The sequence below is a fragment of the Cavia porcellus genome, unplaced genomic scaffold (assembly GCF_034190915.1).
Source record: "Cavia porcellus strain 051 isolate PalLab524CR breed Dunkin Hartley unplaced genomic scaffold, mCavPor4.1 scaffold_18, whole genome shotgun sequence".
Taxonomy (NCBI): domain Eukaryota; kingdom Metazoa; phylum Chordata; class Mammalia; order Rodentia; family Caviidae; genus Cavia; species Cavia porcellus.
The window spans coordinates 54,971,525-54,990,767 of record NW_026947501.1 but is presented as its reverse complement, the minus strand read 5'-3'; the positions used below and the strand labels follow the sequence as shown (position 1 = coordinate 54,990,767).

Genomic DNA, 19,243 nt, shown 5'->3' with positions numbered 1-19,243 from the left:
TGTCTGAGGGCAGTCCATGGCAGAGGGAGCCCCAGAACCCTCCCAACACACAAGCAGTAGCAGTCCCACCCTCCTGGGCTCCCTGAGCCTCCTTAAGTACCGTTACAGCCGCCATTGGGTCTCACAACTACACCGTGGGAGCTCCTCGCTGTTTAGTTTTTAGCTGTCAATAGTAGAGCCCAGGTGGGCTGGGTGGCTCTGAGAATAATTACCAAACAGGAGTGCACTTGTTAGATTGTTAGATATCCGGCGCAGCTTTCCCAGGTACCTGAGGTCATTGCTCAGAGGTGTAAATCCTGCTTTCTCTACTCCTTCTAAGAGCGTTAGAGGATCATTCGGGGTCTGAATCCAGGCTGTGCCCCTTCTCTGCTGGGATATTTTTGGGTGAATCACTTTAGATTCCTGGGCCTTGGTTTTCACGTTCACGAGAGTTCCCCTTGGGGCTCCGAAGAATCCTGAGCTTGGCTGTTTTAACAGGAGGTCAGTGTTAACTGCAGCTGAGAACGTGAGCACAACTTTGAAGCCCCTCACATCCTGGCCCCTCCAGTGCCCTGTGACTTCGGACAGCCCCTTCCTTCTCTCCTCTACCCTTCCCTGCTGTCCTTTCCTCTTTCCTTCCCTCCCGTTCTTCCTCATCTGTCCTCCTTCATTCCCCTTCTTTCCACAGGACCTCTCTACCCTCTCCAAGGGCCCTGGTTACTGTCCCATCCCTCCTGTCCCCATCCCCAGGGGGATGTCCTCTTGTTGTTACAGCAGGGCCCTCCAGAGTCTCACTCCCCTCCAGCCTGATCTCCTCACCCCAGAGTGCTCTGATCTGACTCCTGTCACAGCTCTCCTGCCCTTCCCCAGGGAGTGGCATCTGGACTTTGCTGAGGAGAAATGACCCGGGCCAATAGCTCCTACTACTGTCCTTGCTTTTCAGTGTCTGGAGGTGCAATGGGTGGGACCTGGGCCATGGCAGCTGTCCAGGATGTACTAAGGTGGACACCCCAGGACTGGTAATGGCTCCTCGGTTGCCAGTGCTTGGGCCATCCCAGCCCCACTGACCTGATGCTGGGCAGAGCTGTTTCAGTAGGTCAACGTAGTTTTCTTTCTTTTTCACAGATCCACAGGATTGTGGAGCGGGGATTCAGCAGCTGGGGCTCTGCTGGTCTCTTCCCAGCAGGTTCATTCCAGGCTAAGCTCTGGGCCTGCAGGGCCACGCGTCTCAATGGGAACTGGGCATAAAGCAGCTGACCATGCCCTCTAAGGTCCTGAACAGGAGAGAGCTATGGGACTTTGTAACAAGCCCAGCCAGGAGTGACCCCAGAGATGACCGTGACTGACCACACAGCTATCCCAGGGCACAGAGGCTTCTGGAAGAACAGTAAACATGGCCCTAGGCATGCCATGGCCAAGGAGAAAGCCAGGCCAACAGTACATGGGCCTCTCCATAAGTAAAGTGGTCAAGACACAGATTCTAAGTGACAAGAGTGGACAGAAGGCCCTCAGTCCTGTGAGAGGTCTTTCCTAGCTGGTGTTTGGCCCTTCATCAAGCACAATGCTCCCAGCAGCCAGCTGGACCCTCTCTACTGTGAGGTGTGTGACTGCTGAAGCCACCTCTTGCCTCCAGCCTGTTCCTGGAGCCTGGGTCCATCCCGGCCTTGCTCCAAAAAGGCTCAGTGCCATAATCTGCACTGCTCTTGGGACATGGTGTCCCCTCTGCCTGGGATAGGAAGAAAGACTCCCTCCCCACCCTCTACTGAGGGCCGGAGGACCCTGGCCCGTGTGTCTTCTCCCTGCATGTCTGAGCCCACAACAGGAAGCCGTGGCTGTGCTCTTGTCCCAACTGAGGCCTTGAGAGGTAAGTGACACATGCAAAGTCACTCTTACAGTGGTAAGGAAGTTGGGCTGAGCAGAAGCCAGGTCTTGCTGGCTGAGCCAAGCCTGGAACTCTCCCGGCCTTTGGTTCCTGGGGTTCCATCAGGCACCACCTCTCTCCACTTGGGGTGCCAGGGACCAGTGTAAAGATGAGGCGTGAATGACAGGGAGGGTATACGACTTACTCCAGTCCACACACCTGGGTCCTGTGCTCCTATCCCTGCTGGCTGTCTGACCTTTGGGTGTGGGCTTTTTGACCTCAGTAACAGAGGCATCTCACTTTGTGATCAGAAACGTTGGATTTGGAGGCCACCAGTCATTTGGGGACCTCAGTATCCTCCTCTGAGAAGGGCAAGAGTTGCAGCAGCTCCTATAAGGAATGAGATTAAATCAGCAAATATGTGTGGACCGTTCAAGCCAGCCCAGAACAGGACAAGGCTGCTAAGATCATTAGTAGTATTAACTGCGATGGCCTGGGGCCAGTGCTTCACCTCAAGCACCTCCTTTTCCTCGGCTGCAATGAGGGAGATAAAAATAGCTGCTGCAGGTGATTGCAGTGAGGGTCAAAAGGAAAATCCCTGTGGTTGTGCATGATTGAACCTGCAGTCACAAACAATTAAAATCTGCTTTAAGTGGTTCCATGAGACACTTATTCTTTTCCAAAGAGCTAGATTATTGGGAGTTGACATCCGTCTATCTGTTTGTCAATCAACCTACCTATCTAATAAGTATATAAATATTAAAGGAAATATCTAGGCAATTATAATAAACAATATGTTACATAATATAGCTATGTGACATATATTTAATAATTATAAAAATATAGACAGACACAGAAAGAAACATCCAGGTGACTGGATTGGAGAAGGCACTCTGTGTGCTCTCTCCCAGCTCTCCTGAGTTGGTCTCTTTCTCTTGGGATACAGAGAACACAGAGAAGCACACTTTGGGGACAGTGACTGGAGCTGTGATCCTGGCAGATAGTTAGTTCTGCAGTCCCCAAAGGGCCGGACTTCCCGCTGATCCATAGAAATCAAAATGTCTATGAAATCTTGCTAGTTTTCAAAAACCAGATCAAAAAAACACAGCTGCAGGCGAGGTTGGCTATATGCTCTATACAAAGCTTAGTCATCAGCAAAGCCCTAACACCGGCGAGCAGGGTGCTGTCTGTCTCTCCACATCCTTCCATCCCTTCTCCTACCTCCTCCAGGCGACCTTTTCTGGCCTGGACCCCGAAGTCTGGCACCTGTACCTCTGCCTCCCTGGCCCAGCTCTTTCTGCTCCTGGGCTCCCCTCCCATGGCTACCACCACCCACCGAAACATGATCACTGTGTCAGCTCTGCTCCCTCCTCTCTCCTTCCTCTAAATAGCTTTGACTTCTGTCCAATACATGATCTCCCTCTCTCCTGAACTCTGGCCTCTTGAAGCCAAGAGATCTCACCTGGCATTGAAGATATTTCTCTATGCATGAATCCAAACCCCTCTGTCTGCCACCTGCCACCCAACTCCAGGCTCTGGGGACTCTGATGTGCCATCTCTTCCTCCACCCTGATATGTTCCCTGAGCAAATTGAACCATTTGTCCTGTTTCCAGGCCTTTGCTCTTGCTGGGCTCTCTGGCCGTGATTCCTTCTCCTCTTGTTGACCAAGCCTCCCAAACTTAGCGTGAGTCTCAATTCTGCCCTTGAATTTCCACGAACCACCTGCCTGCTCCCTCTCCAACTTCTTGCTGTCTCTCGGAGGAGGGGACCCAGGAATTTCCAGCAGTAGGCAGTTGTTACCTCTGTGGCATTCCTTTAAGGACCAGAGGCCTCTGATGCTGCAGTCGGATTTCTATGGTGTTTATCCTGCGCTCAGCAATGAGTCACCAAGGCTTTGTCAACTTGTGTTTTCCATCTTCTCCTTTCAAACCCCCAGAGAACCTGGACTGTCCCCCAGGCTGAGCTGAGTGTAGCCTTGGGTTTTACTGTTGCATTTGAATGCTCAGTTCCGGTTCAGGAGACCTTTGCAAAGGCAACTTGGCTCACGTGCCAAGGCCAGAAAGGACACCCCACTTGGCAAAGTGCTCAGAGCAGTGCTGGCTGCCACTGCACGGGGGACACCCGGTGCAGCCAAAGTCAAGCCCCCACAGGAGCCTAGCAGGGCTGTGCTTTGGGGCCCCTTCTCTGGTCTTCCCCTCACTTCTCCACACAGATTTCCACGATCAGCTGGGCAAGGTGAAGCTGGCTCTTGGTTCCTCATGGTTCTGTACCACACAGGATTCTTACCCAGTGTGGGCTATTTGGAGATGATTCCCATCACGAGATTTTAAGAGTTGTTACTGACATAAAAGGTTTTGTGACCAAGTGAGTTCTGAAAACATTAAACAAGAGCTTATTAGTTGTTTTTACTTTGTAGAACCTTGAACATTTTATGGCTGTCCAAGAAGGGGAATGGGGCAGGTCACATAGCACGCAGCAGCCTTCGATGACTGTGGGTGGCTTTTGTTCACAGGCGACCTGGCAGGAGCGGTGCTAAGCACTGCACCCTGGGACATGTGGTTCTGCAAGGCAATGCGGCCAGTACCAGGCCCGGACCCGCCCACAGCACCACTTCCTCATGGGACCTGGCCTTCTTCCCCTTCCCCTTGAGCCTGGCTGGCTTCACTGTAATTGTATTCCCATATGTCTCCTGTCTGGCCTGACACAAGTCTGACCACTGACTTCCGGAATCTTCTAAGGCCTAGCAGGGGACTGAGTGTCCTGAGATCACCTCCTGCCTGTCACTGGCAGCATCACTGTAGATTTAGGAATGAGAAAGCAAGGCTGGCATGGCTGATCACGTGGGTCCGCACGCATGCGCTGGGCACCACCCAGGGAATTCAGGGATCTAACAATCCGGTCACTGTGGGTTCACACCAACAGACATTCCTAGTGGAACAAAACACAATTTCACAGTGACTCCTCACCATTGTTTTAAGAACAACTTGTAGGGAGTGAAAAAAAAAGAAGAAAAAAAAAAGAAAAGAAACATGACTTGGAGTGAACCAACTAATTGTACAACACATCCTGGTTTCAGAATAATTAAAATTTGAACAATCGTGTGCCTTGGGATTGAGGAAATCGACTATTTCTCCAGGTCCAGGGCGGCTTCCTTTTTCATTACTACGGAGGAAGCTGAGAAGCAGGCTCCAGGAGGGAAGGCGGGAGGCTGGGCGCTGGGCAGGTGTTTGATCTCAAAAAACAGTGGCTGGACTACCACGTGGCCAGGCACTGTGCGGAAGCAGGAGGGCGGCATAAAAGGTTCCCTGCCTTTACTCCCCATGTTCGAGTGTTGGGTCTCATCAAGAGGCAAGACGTCCCTTACCCCTTCCCAGGAAGAGAAGTGGCACATGTGTGCCTGTAGTTTGCAGCAGTCAGAAATAGGGCAGGACCAGCTGAGAGTATTGGAACGCAGCTCTGTAAACTGAAATGGACCGCCTGTCTTCTCTCTGCCATGGCATGCACATCGCCACTTCAAGATAAAATAAAAAACAGAAATTTACCGGGAGTTTTTGGGGTTTCACATTCGAAGGGGATTCGCCTCTTCATCTAGGGAATTCCATCCCCTGCACCCTTGTCTCTCATTTTGTCACACTACCCAGGTGACAGACAGGTCTGGGAGTGCGTCTCGGTGGCCCAAGGCAGATGATTATGACAGAGGGATGTCCAGGGGGTGCGGGAAGGTGTCGATGTGGTCCCGGGAGATGGAAATCTCCCAGGTGGTCAAGTACGATCTGGTTCCGTGGGCAAGTGGTGGCACAAGAGATTCCGAAGAGGAGCAGGGCTCCAGGCAGTGAGCTTTGGGACACTTGCTTTGGGGTGACTGGTGGGGAGGGTCCAGCAGAAGATGAGAAAGGATTGGAGGTACTTGTTACTGTTTTTCAATACATTGGCCAGATCCTCTTTAAAGGCTGCCATGAACTGGCTACATGTGTTCACGTCACATCACAAGGACCGTTGGCTGCCATGGACCTTGCTCTGGAGCCAAAGCTCCCCCTTCTGCCTTCGGAGGTGACTTGGCCCCAGCCCCAGTGCTACCAGCAACTAAGAGCCGCTGGTCTCGGAGACCAGGCCAGCTGCATCCACACTCATCTCTGAGATGACTGATGCTGGTAATTCCAGTCTGTCACTTTTTATTGCATGGCATAGCAAGAGCTAACGACTAGGGCTTCTTTGCTGGCAAGCGGTAAACAGGTGTGGATTCCAGTAAACAGGAGAAGTGCAAATGTTACCAGTGAACATTTAATGGCTGAGGGATTCAGAAAAAGATTTCTAGGGACATTCAGAGGGAGAGTAATAGCGGCAAACAAGATCAGATGGACCCCCATGGCTTCACCAATGACATCAGGTCCCCAGTGCTGAGCCACCTGCTTTCCCCCAGGTCACCTGGCTGGGCTCTGGCTGACAACACGCCCCCCACCCAAGACGACATTGGCTCTCTGGGTACTGTAGCCTGGATACTGCCCGTTCCTGTTAGAGGAGAATCGGGCCATGGCATTTGGGTATTTGGGGACTTACTTGTCTTACTGTTTTTATTTCTTTCTTTTAACAAATGTGTCCCCAGGAAGATCAACAGAGAAGAAGTGGAAGGAGAATAGCGTACGTGGCTAGCGAGCGGGCCTGGCCAAGGACAAGCCAAGGCCCTGGTGCCTCTGAGGAACAGTGTGAGGCTATGGCACATGTTGGGCAGGGTCTAGGGACCAGCAACAGAGTTGCCTTGATGAATTTAAAGAAACGGAGTCAACATTTCTAAGCGCCACGGGATGCCATCAGCCTTCAAGCCAGGGCTTTCCGGCTTCAAAACTAACAGGCGTTCTTGAATATCTGTTTTAGTTGTGTGGATTTGTCCTATTCCTGTCTGTAGTCTTTTAGCCCCAGTGACTGAAACCAGAGAGAACAGGCAACACCTTCCCGCAGCCTCACTGATCTCCTGATGAGTATCAGGCAGGGATTCAGCCAGGTCCCTGACCGCATACAGCCACAATCTAAGCAAGCAAACGAAGCCATCCTTTCGTGTCTCAAGGGGTTTGGGTGCCAGGACCCAACCCTATCACCCACTAAAACTCACAGATGCTCGTCCCTAAGTACACCAACTCCAAGGTCCAGGCGATGCTCCCCACATGTACCTTAAATTATCTCTAGATGACTCTCAGGAGTAAAGAATAGGGCCCAGTGTAATGTAGATGCTATGCATGGGGTTGTTGTGTTGTGCTGTTTAAGGAATGGCAGGGTAAACAGTATGCACAGGTCCAGTACCGGCACAAATGAAAAAATATTTTCAGTCCGTGGTTTGTGAAATGCTCGGAGGCAGAACCCATGGATACAAAAAGAGACTAGGGCTGGTGGTGAGTGGTTTTGTACATTTCAAGATCCTACAGAATAATGAGTTGAACAACTTACAATAAGACGATCAGAATGCTCAGGTTTTGTGCAAATTTGGAGGTTTGATAAGGCACTAAAAAGAATGAATAAATGAATGATTAAATGAATATTCAAATGTAGGCATGTATGTTGTTTAAAGCAGAGCACTGCCAGGCTAAAAGACAAAGAAAATCATAAATAAATGCCCAAAGTAAAAAGCAGATTGTGAATTCTCTGATCACAGTCAAATAATACTTGGTTCAGCTACAAGAAAGCTGACCAGGTCAAACCAAAACCCGGCATAGCTCCTGATTAAATGCGAAGCTATCAGGCGTTGGTGAACGAAGTCTGAATTTAGGGAGATTTGGGCAAAAGCATGGGGCCGCCCTTTGGACCCTGTTGTTTAAAAAATTTCATTAGAGGGGCTGGAGATTTAGCTCAGCGGCATAAGCACCTGCCTTGCAAGCAGGCAGTCGTGAGTTCGATCCCCGGTACCAATAAAAAAGAAAAAGCAAAAAAAAAAAAGAAAAAATTTCATTAGAGCCAAAACAAAGTCCTCTCAGTCCCTTGTCTGGACTGAGCCTAACTCCTGGGTGCTCATTTTCAAATTTGCTCATATTTCCATTATGGATTTTCAAGATATATAAAAGGGTATTTCTACGACACAATTTCTAGTTTCATGCAAATGTATGATTTTACTCAAATGTTTAGTTCCAGCATTCTACCTGGCTACCTAGTCACTTCTGCCCTACAGAGTAAAAAGATTTGGATTAAAACTTGGTTTTGTGCTTACTTTACTGCATGATTTAGATTGGAAAATGTGACCTAAGTCTCACTTCCTCGTCTGTGAAGCTGCTGATCACAGTACCTAGCTCAGTGGCCATTCTATGAGACAACGTGTGCAGGAGGCCATAGCCCAGGGCCTGGCCCCAGAGAGAATTCTGATACAACACAGGCATGGCTGTTACAGTGGTCCATTGATGAAAGGGCCTGAAATCTTATCTATATAATAAATTTGATGCTGCCTGGTGCGGTGGTATAAACACCTGTAGTCCTAGCATTGGGAGGCTGAGGCACAAGGATCCCTGCAAGTTCGATGCCAGCTTGAACTACATGATGAAATCCTGTCTCATATAAAAAATAAAAATAAAGAAATTTGAAATCATCAGTGCAACTCAATCACAGGTGGTGATTACAATGCATTAATATTAAAAGTGCCAGCTTCCTCCACAGGGTTTAGCAGCTCCGGCTATTGGTGAAACTGAGACCAGGAATAAAGTAGGGGTGTGGTGTAGAGAGGTGGTCACAGGGAGCCCCTTCTGTAGGACTAGAAGTTCAGAGCCCCAGGTGCGGCGAGCCCCCTGGAATTCCCATCTAGGTATCTGCAGGGTTCTAGGGAGGCGACCGTCATCTTTCCCAAACAGGAACTGGGCTTCCGGCTGCTCCTGAGCTTCTCACACCTCTCTTCCATGGCCTGACATCCTGCTGGCCCTTTTTTTTTTTTTTTTAATTTTTATTTTGAAGAGAATGAAACCAAATGAGAAAAAATAAAATAGGGTCAGTCAAAACAAAAGGATGAACACAGTACATGACTTAAAACCAAAATACAAGGTGATCAACAATGGTACCATGATGTCTCTTGTTATCTTCAATGGAATTGCCCATATCGTCAAGCACAATAAAATTGAATATAGCAGTACAGAACAAAATCAATAAAAACAAAATATTGGAGACATTATAGGACTTCAAAAACAATCAAACCAGAATGGGTATCCTAGTGAATCTTATTGTCTTCAAAGTGGTTTCCTATACTCTCAGACTTGATACTATCAAACATAACAGATTCAAATGAAATCAGTCAAATCAAGGCAGTGAAGGCAATACAGGGCTTCAGATTAAGTTAATAGGAAGTTAAAAATGGTCACCATAGTGTATCCTGCTGTCTTTGGAATAGCTGTCCATGCCATCAAATCTAGTACAAGTAGACAAACTGGAACAGAATAAAACTAAACTAAACAGAGCCATGAAAAAAATAAGACTTCAAATCATGATACAAGATTAACAACGTCCTCTATGTTTCCTTTTTAGACAATTCCTCCCTTTCATTTTCACAGGGTACATTGTACATTTTCTATCCCACTAACTCCTTTAGTTTTAGATTAGGGTGGCCCCCCACTTTTTACGTAGGTAGTTCTGAACATTTTCACTCCTGAGTTTGATCTCAAGCTGTATCCATTTACCTACAAGAGCCTCAAGGTTTTCCTTCTTTGTAGCTGAGTAGTTCTCCATTGTATAAAGTGTTGTACAAAGTGTTGTCTTTCCAATCTATCTGCAGCTGAAGGGCGAGCTATTCCCACTTTTTTCTGATTCTTATTTTGTATAACCTCCCAAGAGCTCTGATCACTTTCCCACCCCATCTAAGAAACGTGTGCATAATATTTCAGACCATCAAATGCATGCTTTTTTGTTAATTTTTAATGTACTTTTTACAAAAACAAACTACAGCCACACTCATGACAAGAGATGACAGAACTCACCACTTGATGACCTTTATTTCCTCCTCCTGTGGCTTCCCTGTCACCTCCCTCTTCCCACTTCTCTGCTCTTCACTATCACATCTCAGATGACAGCCACGCAGTGCCAGGAGGTCGAAAGTGAGCCTGGTAGGGAAAAACAGGCAATTAAACGCTGGCCAGTTCCTGGCAGAAAGCACCACGATACCATCACAGGTGTGGTCTGTGTCGAGACCAGAGCATTGACCCATGTGAGTGATTCAGATCTTTCCTCTTTGTGGGTCTCCTGGAAGGAAACACGGATCCACTAAAGTGGATGTGGGTCAGCCCTTCTCTGGAGAAAAGTATAATCAAACCTCACTTACAGCAAGGTTAAATTCCAAGGAATGTGTCATGAGGTGACTTTGTTGTGGTGCAAACAGTGAAGTGTCCTTACATTGACCAAGATGGCCATGAAGTTACTCGGGGATGTGATCATATGGGTGTTGATGGTCCTTATGCAGGGCGTGAGGGACTGCCACACAGCATGGTGATTTCACAGCTTCTCTTCTTCCTTAAATAGAGGAGCCATTTATGTGCCAATGATGCCCATCCAGACAGGGCAGCAAGAGCCCACCTTTGCCTTGCTGTCTGATGTGGGATTGGAGCCCTCTGACTCCCACGGCACTTTCTACCCAACCTCCACTCCCCGAACATCCCCAGGAGTTCGTCACCTTGACCACCCACTTTGGGCTGCTCTTTCTTGCCTTCTTGGGGCTCTACCCATGCAACTGTTCCATGAGGACTGTCGCCACTACGCGTGAATCCACTGTCGAGCTGTGGACCTGGAATGTCCCAAATAATCATATTGTCCCTCCTGCATTTGTCTTTACTTGACGGTCTCATGACACATTTAGGTTACTAAGTATATTTCTTTTGGGAGAAAAATGTTAAACACAGGACCAAGTCCAGAGAGGAATACACCCTTATGGTTCATCAAATCGTAATCTTTTGCCATATTTATTTAGGGCTTCAAAAAAAAGAAAGAAAAAAAAAAAACCAGAAAACATTACAGACGCAGCCAAAAGCCTCCGTGTTCTCTTTCCTAACTATAGTCTTGAAATTGGTGTGTATAAATCTCAAGCATGTTTTTCAGACTGTCCTAAAACATATATCTATAAATGACTTGTAGTATTGTTTTATGAGTTTAAAATTGTGCAAAAATCTTTCAAAACTAGTTTCTGCCACTCACCTTTGATTTTTAGGTTTCTTCATGAAGATACACATTCTGTATTTCCTTCAATGTGTAAAAGTCTATCATATAAAAGTCATCCCAATTCACCTATCTATTTCCTATGGTTTCTAGGGCCCCTTTAGTCCCTCACTACTACAGACAATGGTGTAGTGAACATCTGTCCATGCAGCTTGAACTCTTGCTCTCCAAAGGGACAGCCACACCGTTAGCACCCATCAGCAGGGGATGAGTTCCCAGTGTTGGACACTCATGACCACACTTGGTGTTGGCAGACAAACACTTTGGTCAGCTTGGTGCATCGGAAGTTGTGTGGTTACTATTAAGTGTAAGGTGTCTAGAGTATGTCTGTGATAGTGTTTCTGGATGAGCCTGGCATTTAAATTGATGGCACTTAAGAGCATCGCATGGGTGATCCTCATTCAGCCACTCCAACGTCTCAGGGGAATAAAGGCTAATCTCTTCAAGCAACAGGAAATTCTGCAGCAAACTGCTCTTTGGACTTTGTCAGCAACACTGACCCATCCTGGAGCCTCCAGCATGATGGACTTTGGACTTGCTAGGCAACACTGGCTTCCCCTTTGGTCTATAGCCTGATAGTCTGACCCACAGATTTTGCACTTGCCCGCTTCCTTAACTATGTGAGTCAATTTCTTAAAATAAATCTCTTTAAGTATATGTCTTAGTTACTTTTTACTCGTTGCTGAGACAAAATACCTGAAGCCCAAGTTGGGAAAGGAAAGGTTTATTTCTTACAGTTTTTGGAGGTTTCAGTCCACACTCAGTTGGCTCCAAGGTAGACGGGCATGGCTGGACCACAGTTCATGGCAGCCATCAACAGCAAGCTCGAACAGGCAAAGAGAAAGACACACCTTCTTCCTGCCATTATATCACATCCTGGCTCCACCCCTATGTGGGTGGAGCACTGACACTATCAATCCAAGCACTAGACAATGAACCATCACATATGAACAATACAAACTCATGAGGCCTGGGGGACACAGACATAAACCATGACATTATGTAAGTGCATACATCCTATCAGCTTGGTTTCTCTGGAGAATGCTAATACAGAAGTTGTCCTAGTCTGTTTTCTGTTGCTGTAAGAAAATACCTGATACAGGGTAATTTATGAAAAACAGAAGTGCCCTTGGCTTATGGCTCTGGAGGTTGGGAAGTCCAGCACATGACGCTGGCATCAGCTTGGTACCTGTTAGAGGCCTTCTGGCTGGGCATGGAGGGGGCATCACACCCTGAGACAGAGCAAGCATCTTAGCTTAGGTCTCTTCTTCTTTTCATAAAGCCACTAATGGCATCATAGGATCCCCTCCCTCAAGGCTTCATTTAAACCCCGTTAGTTACCTCTCAGAGGTGTCCTCTCTAAATACCATGGACATGTGAATTTGTGGGTTGAGTTTTCAACACATGAAATCTTAGGGATGCATTTAAACTATGTCGTGTTTCTCTGATTATTAAGTTTTGTCACAAAAATTGCTATTTGGGCTGGCTCACCTGTCACTTCTCTATGTCTTTTGCCCATTTTCTTTCACTAGGCTGTTGGTTTCTTTCTCACGGACTTACAGGCATCTGTATATTCTGGATCCTGACCTTTGATCACCTCTGTGACTGCGTTACAAGTATCTGTTTATGACTCAGTGTTTGGTATTTTTTATGAATAACTCGTAAAACTTTTTACTGTATCCCTATTTACTACACCAAGTAGTCTATTAATTTTTGCATTGTCTTGCCCTTTCGTATCTAGTTTAAGAAAATAATGACTTATTCTGAGTTCATAAAGATACTTAGTCTGTATTTTCTTCTAAATTACTCAGAACTGTTGCTTTTTACGCTTAAGTATGTAATCTACCTAAGGTTTATTTTCATGTATATTTTGGTACACAGATCTGGTTTTATTATTCTTGTGAAAATAACCTACTATTCCTTAATTTCTTGAATTAGTCACTTTCCTTTTGTACCGATCTGTAATAATCTTCCTGTCTATATATGTATGATTTAGTTTCTGAGTTTTCAGATTTTCTGTTGATTTGTTATTTTATCTCTCTATTGATATTCTACTATCTTAATTATAACTTCCTGATTAGTATTGATAGTTATCAGCTTTTTTATTTTTTTGCAAAAAAATATTCTTTAGATTTGGGGTAGAAATTCATTTATAGAATAATAAGAAAATGATTGACAACCTTGTTAAATCAAGTCTAGTTTTTCTGTTTAAGACCATTATAAGTCACCACTTAATTTCTTTTGTGCCTTTTAGCAGTGTTTCAGTTTTCTTTAAAAAACAAAAAAGACAAACAAAATAATAATTAAAGCCAAAATGATTTGTGCATATTTTTAAATATATGCATAAGTATCTTATAGGTTGTTTCTAATATAGATGAAATCTTTGGTCTTCTTAAATTTTCCAACTGATGGTAACTAACACATAAACATAGTATGACTTTTTGTACGTAGAATTTATATCTCAGTATATTTGCTGGACTTTCTATTTAATAGTTCATTTGAAGATTCTCCTGCATTTTCTCTATTAATTTTTATCATATATCTTGTAAATCAGACCACTTTTACTTCTCAGTCAATTTTTATTCTCCTCATTTCTTTTGTTTTTTCTTTTGTCTGCAGTGTGGCTTCCAGGACACTGATGAATAAATATATTGAATGATATGGTCATCTTTGTCTCTGCTGATTTTGATGGGCATGGCTCCACAGTTTCACCATTAATCACAATGCTTACTGACATTTTGGATGGTTATCTTTCACCACGCTAAGGAAATTCCCTGTAATTCCTTCCTTAAACTCTCAGCTCATCTCTTTTAAACTTCTCCTGTTTAAACTTCTCATGTTCTTAAAATCAGTTCACTGAAGGCTACAAATTTACCTCCAATATTTTTTTAGTTGCAATTCACAGTTTTGATACATAATCCTTTATTATGTCTATTCCAAATAAATTCCACCTGTGCTTTCCTCTTCAGCCTCTAAGTAATTTAGGGGTGAATGTTTGAGTTGTCAAATGTATGCATTGGGGCAACATTTTAATTACTGATCTCTAATTGGGTTGTACCTAAAGAATATAATTTTCTCTGTGGCCTAAGATATGGTCAAATTTCAACTGATCAGTGTCTCTCCAAAGAAAGTGAAGGTTATTTTTGGTTGTAGTTTTACACATACACATATCCAATAGAGAGTTTATCACTTTTTTCCTCTCAAATCTTTTAAATTCGAATACTTTTTCAATTGCTTGATTTATCAATTATCAATGAAGTTAGATGGATCCAAATCCCAGGACTTTTTATTACCTCTCTGAGGTGTACATATACTAGGCACATAAACAGGACTATGATAACTTCCAAATGGATCGCTGGCCTGATTGTTAGTATCTGGCTTCCCTCGTGCTGGGGTCACCTTCTTGTTGCTGATATTTACATAGAGTGTAATATTTCCCATCTCCTCCAGCCTTCCTGTGTGCGTTTATCGTACATGGTATCTTTCTCTTAAATGGTATCTGAGCTGGATGGTTTAAAAATCTAATCTGATCATTTCTGTCTTGGGGTAGAGTTTCTGCCTGTTTACATTTGCTGTAATTACTGATATGTGTCATGATATTATTATTTTGGTAATATGTGTCTCGTTTAAATTCTTTTTCCTTCTTTTCTGTGTTTCTGTTATTCTGTTACCTAATGACAGAAGCTGCCAGACACAGGGTTCCTGCAGGGTCCCGAGATTTGTGCAGTAGATACCGAGTTGCAGGCACCTAGTAACCATTTCTTAGATAGTGATACTAACTCAAGACTCAGACTAGTGCTATGATTCTCTTTCCAAAGTCCATTTGTTACTTGGCATTATCAAGCACCTATTCTGCATCTGCTGCTTCTGGGATTACACAAGGGACTGAGCTGAAGACCCCAGCCCTTGGCCAGAGGCTGCACACTCAGTGGGAAGATGTATATTCCCATGGGGACAACTCCCTTATCTTGTTAAGAGATGTTGTCAAAGCATCCTGGGGACATTTGAAAACGTCCAGCATTCATAGGGCTACAGTGTTCCTTCAGACAACAATTAAGTGACCCTGGTGACAGATGTATTTTGGGGTGGGTCCATGTCCATTTTACCACTGTTTTCTCCTGGCCAGCTTAGGATGAGATAGGTAAAGCCCAAAGAATGAAATTTAAGGAGGCACTCACTTTCAGATGCCACTATTTACAGGGTTCTGAGAATGAGTACTTCCTTAAAACATGATCCTGCGTGCATGGCTTGCCTGTTCCCAGTCCTGGCCTCAGTCCCCAACTTTCCCTGCTGCCTCCTACACAGTGAAGCCACATGCAAATGGTCACATCAAGCTTGCTGTGTCATGCTATGAGTTAAGAAGAAGTTAAACTTCCTGGCAAGCTGGTCTCCATCAAAACTAAGTAAACACAATATAGACCAAGCCACAGCTGTTTGACTAGGAGAATCCAGGATGCTCTGCTGACTGCCAAGGGCCTTGAATGCCACGGGTGAGTGCCCACAAAGTGGGAACTGTAGTCAGAGGAGCAAAGCAGAAGAAAGGTCTTTTAGAAAATCACCAGCTTCTAAGAGACTGAGGTGGGGGGCAGAGAGACAGGTGATGGATCCAAGCCCTTCTGAGATGAGAAGAGCCCAGCTTGAAAGGGTTTTGGCCCAGGCCGGACACTGTAGCCAGTAAAGCCAAGGAGCTCCTATCTTCCCCACCCTTAGGAATCTACCTCTGGCACCAAACAAAGACCAGTGGGCTACCTGTGCATCCCTAATGCCCACTTAGGTTCCACCCCAAGCGGAGGCTACTTATGTGCCTCACTCCATGTGTTCCGCAGAGAGATCGCTGGTCCTTGGTTGGAGATGCCGTGCCCCAGGGGATCGGGGGTGTCTCTCCCCGCATTCTCAAAATAAAGGTCATTTGTATTTCATACTTCTTATCTTTTCAGCCGTCACCGGTCCCCCACAGTTCTATCATATGGTTCCCTGACCGGGAACAGCGGATGAGAGACTCCTGGGGCTGGTTCCCAGTTTGAGTCCCATGCCGTTCAGGACCAGGACTGGACTGCATCCTGCATTAATTCCTCACTTCTACACTCAGGAGCTGTAAGCTTGTCACTGCTGGTTCACAAACAACACTGACCCAATTTACCACAGGTGAGCAACTCCCAGAGATTGCCACTGGGCCAGGCCCAGGTGAACTTTTTCCCCCTTTGTGTGGGTTCGTGACGCTTTCACGTCCTTTGGACAGCCTAAGGCAGGGTCTTTCTGGGCAGCCTGTGTTCACTCTGGACTGCCCACACTGAGAGACCCTCACGTTCTTTGGAGCTTTTTAAGTTCTCACGGGCAGACAGCCCAAGGCAGAGTCTTTCTGGGCAAACCTGTGTCCACTCTGGACCGCCCACACTGAGAGGCCCGTAAGTCCTTCAGCGCTTTTTAAGTTCTAATGGCAGAGCTGTTACTCGGCCCACATAAAGTCCACTCATAATATTGGTGACGGCCAATTATTAGGAGTCTTGGAGCCATATAACCCGTTGGTCTGAGGTGCAAAGTGACGACTTTAAGCTTGGCAGACCATGGTCCGTTGCCTCATCGGATTCTAACCCCGTGGGATAGACCCCACACCAGATTTTATCTCAGGGACCACTTCCTGTCCCCCCCCCAAAAAAACCATACCTATCTATGGCTTATCACACTGCCGACAAGCTTACAAAACTCTCTATCTTTAAGCCTTTGTTTTGGGAATGTGTGTCCTTTCGCACTCCTCCAGGATCCCTCCCCTCCCCACACCTAAAGAGATAACAGCGGGTCTTCCCTTGCAGCCTTTCGGAGCTTTCTCAGTGTCTCCTTTCCTCCCTGCTTCCTCTCCCCCTGCCGCAGTGCCAGCGTCCCTTTGTTTCCTGTGTGTGCCAACTCGTTCCCCACCAAGATAAAAAATGAGATCAAAATATTGTTAAGAGATACGTGCAAAACTGCTTTGGGCTTTAAACAGTTTTTTTGGCTTTCACGCCGTAGCCCCCAACTCCACGTGCGATGTTTCGGCTCTCATGCCGTGATTCAGGTCCACACACGTGATTCGGCTTTAACGCTGCGCCCTAAGGCGCGTGTCCCGCGAACAACTCCACGTGGCAATTTGGTGGCTGCCCGGCCGCGCGCCTCTGGGAGCGACCCCCGGCTTTGAGCTGCGTCTGAGCGCCTCCCTGGCCTGCCACTGCCACCTCAAGCCTGCCAGCCCCGCTCCCATGCGCCGTTGTCGCAGCTGCCTTGCGTGGTTCCATGCGCCATCCCAGCCCCTCCCTCCCCCGTGCATCATCGTTGCCACCACCTTACGCATTTCTTGGTGCGATCTCAGCCCACCCCTGTGTGCTGCGTCCCAGTGCTCACCCCGCCAACTCTACATGTTCCACCTACCAGCTGCATGCCAGAGAGATCTCGGCCCCCGCCCCCAAGCGTGGATGCAGCTCTCTACTAGTGCGCTCTGTCTGTCTCAGAGTTCCATCCTGCCTTAGACATTGCACGTCTCCCAGGCAGGCATATTTCCCAAGCAGGGTCCTCCCAACCACAAGCGCCGCTTTAAACACAGGCACAGATAGACAACAGCTCGGCGGCTCTGCTCAGATATGCTTTTTTTACAATTCGGCTCTGCTCAAGGGATGCTATTTTTTTTATTACAATTCTCAAACCATTTAATCAAGGTTACCGGCCTCCTGATAATTTTACCAGCCTTCTTTATCAATCAAAGCCTTCACTAATCTGTTTTAACAACTAAAATTGGGAAATTCCTTTTTGCTATAATCCACCAATAATGTTCTACGTTAAGTGGTGTTCTGTGTTGGGCTCCTCTATTGTAGTGTGTTGTCATCAATCTCCTGTTTAACAACTAAGGTTATAAATTCTTTTTTGCTGGAAACCACTAGCTCTCTTCCAAGACATGGGTTTTGTTCAAAGTTTTATTTTATTTTGTCTTGGTTCATAGTACTGCAAATAACACTTTTAAAAATAATTAGATGTGTTCAGAATTTGACAGTATTAGACCAGTTTTAATAGATTTATTCATAAGATTGATAAACCTTTGCTGCAAAATATTTCCATTAAAATGAGATTATATTCAAAAAGAGGGAGGACAGACTAAAGCCTTTTTTGTTAATTCCACATGGCACCCTAAAAAAGCGGTGTGCCATCCAGATAAAGCCTGCTCTCTGATCTCAAATGCCACACAGGCCGCTCAAAGAGGGCAGCGAGGTCAGCACTGCAGCACGAGCCAAACTTAAACCTTATATATATGACATAAATAATATGTCAGTTTCTAAAGTTCTCTAGACCTTATCCTCCTTATGGAAAGTCATTACTAAGGTTATAAATACCCTGTTAAATATATTAAACCCCTACATACTTACTTAATTCTACTGTAATCCAAGTCCCAAACAAAAAGGCAAAACTTGACCTTCAAACCTATAGAGATCTTAATATGGTTTTTCATATTTTAACACTTGTGACACTTAGAGTTCTGACACAGGCAAACCTACACAAGGTGGAACTGCCTCCCCCCCCCCCCCACGGACCACGCTCAAATGCAGCAGAAGACATTGGGCAAGAGAGAGTGCCCCATCCTGGCATTCTTTGAGACCTTACTCCAGGGCTGCTGGGCTGTCCTAGCCACCAGAGAGTGGATAAGCCATCCTAAAATGCCAACACTGCCAGATTTGTTGCTGACAAAAGTTGCTGCCGAAGACTGAGGGGGTTCAGGGCAACAACAGCTCCCTTTGTGGGTGTCCGTCTTAGAGTCCAAGTCACATTAAACTCTCAGGTAAAACATTCTCTATATTTGTGGACATAAAGGCCATATGTACAGAGTTCTTCCTGAGTTTTCAGGCTGCTATAGTAATATAGCAATCTCTAAGACGGGGTATTGATGGTCAACCCTATGCCATTTACAAACAGGGCCTATTTTGTGCAGGTCCCAGTCCTAAATCTTAAGATGCCTTTTATACAGGTTGACTTAGACACACTGAGGCCTCAACAGCTTCTACCTGTTATCGCTAGTAAACCTCTCCTCGGTGATATAAGACCACCTCCTTCCCTTTTTATTCACCAATTTCTCAGGCAACCCTGGTCAAGACTGACAGATACATTTTGTCTTCTCACTTTGTTTATACTTTTTCAGGATACATAAAAGCCTTCCCCACAACCAGAGAAACTGCTGATATAATTGCTAAAGTTCTGTTGCAGCAAATCATTCCAAGGACAGT

The 19,243-nt window shown here is 45.9% G+C and overlaps 1 pseudogene; it reads right to left on the bottom strand.

Moving 5' to 3' along the window:
- Nucleotides 1–19,243, bottom strand: part of LOC106026542 (heterogeneous nuclear ribonucleoprotein A3-like) — a 227,102-nt pseudogene that overhangs the window by 36,202 nt on the left and 171,657 nt on the right.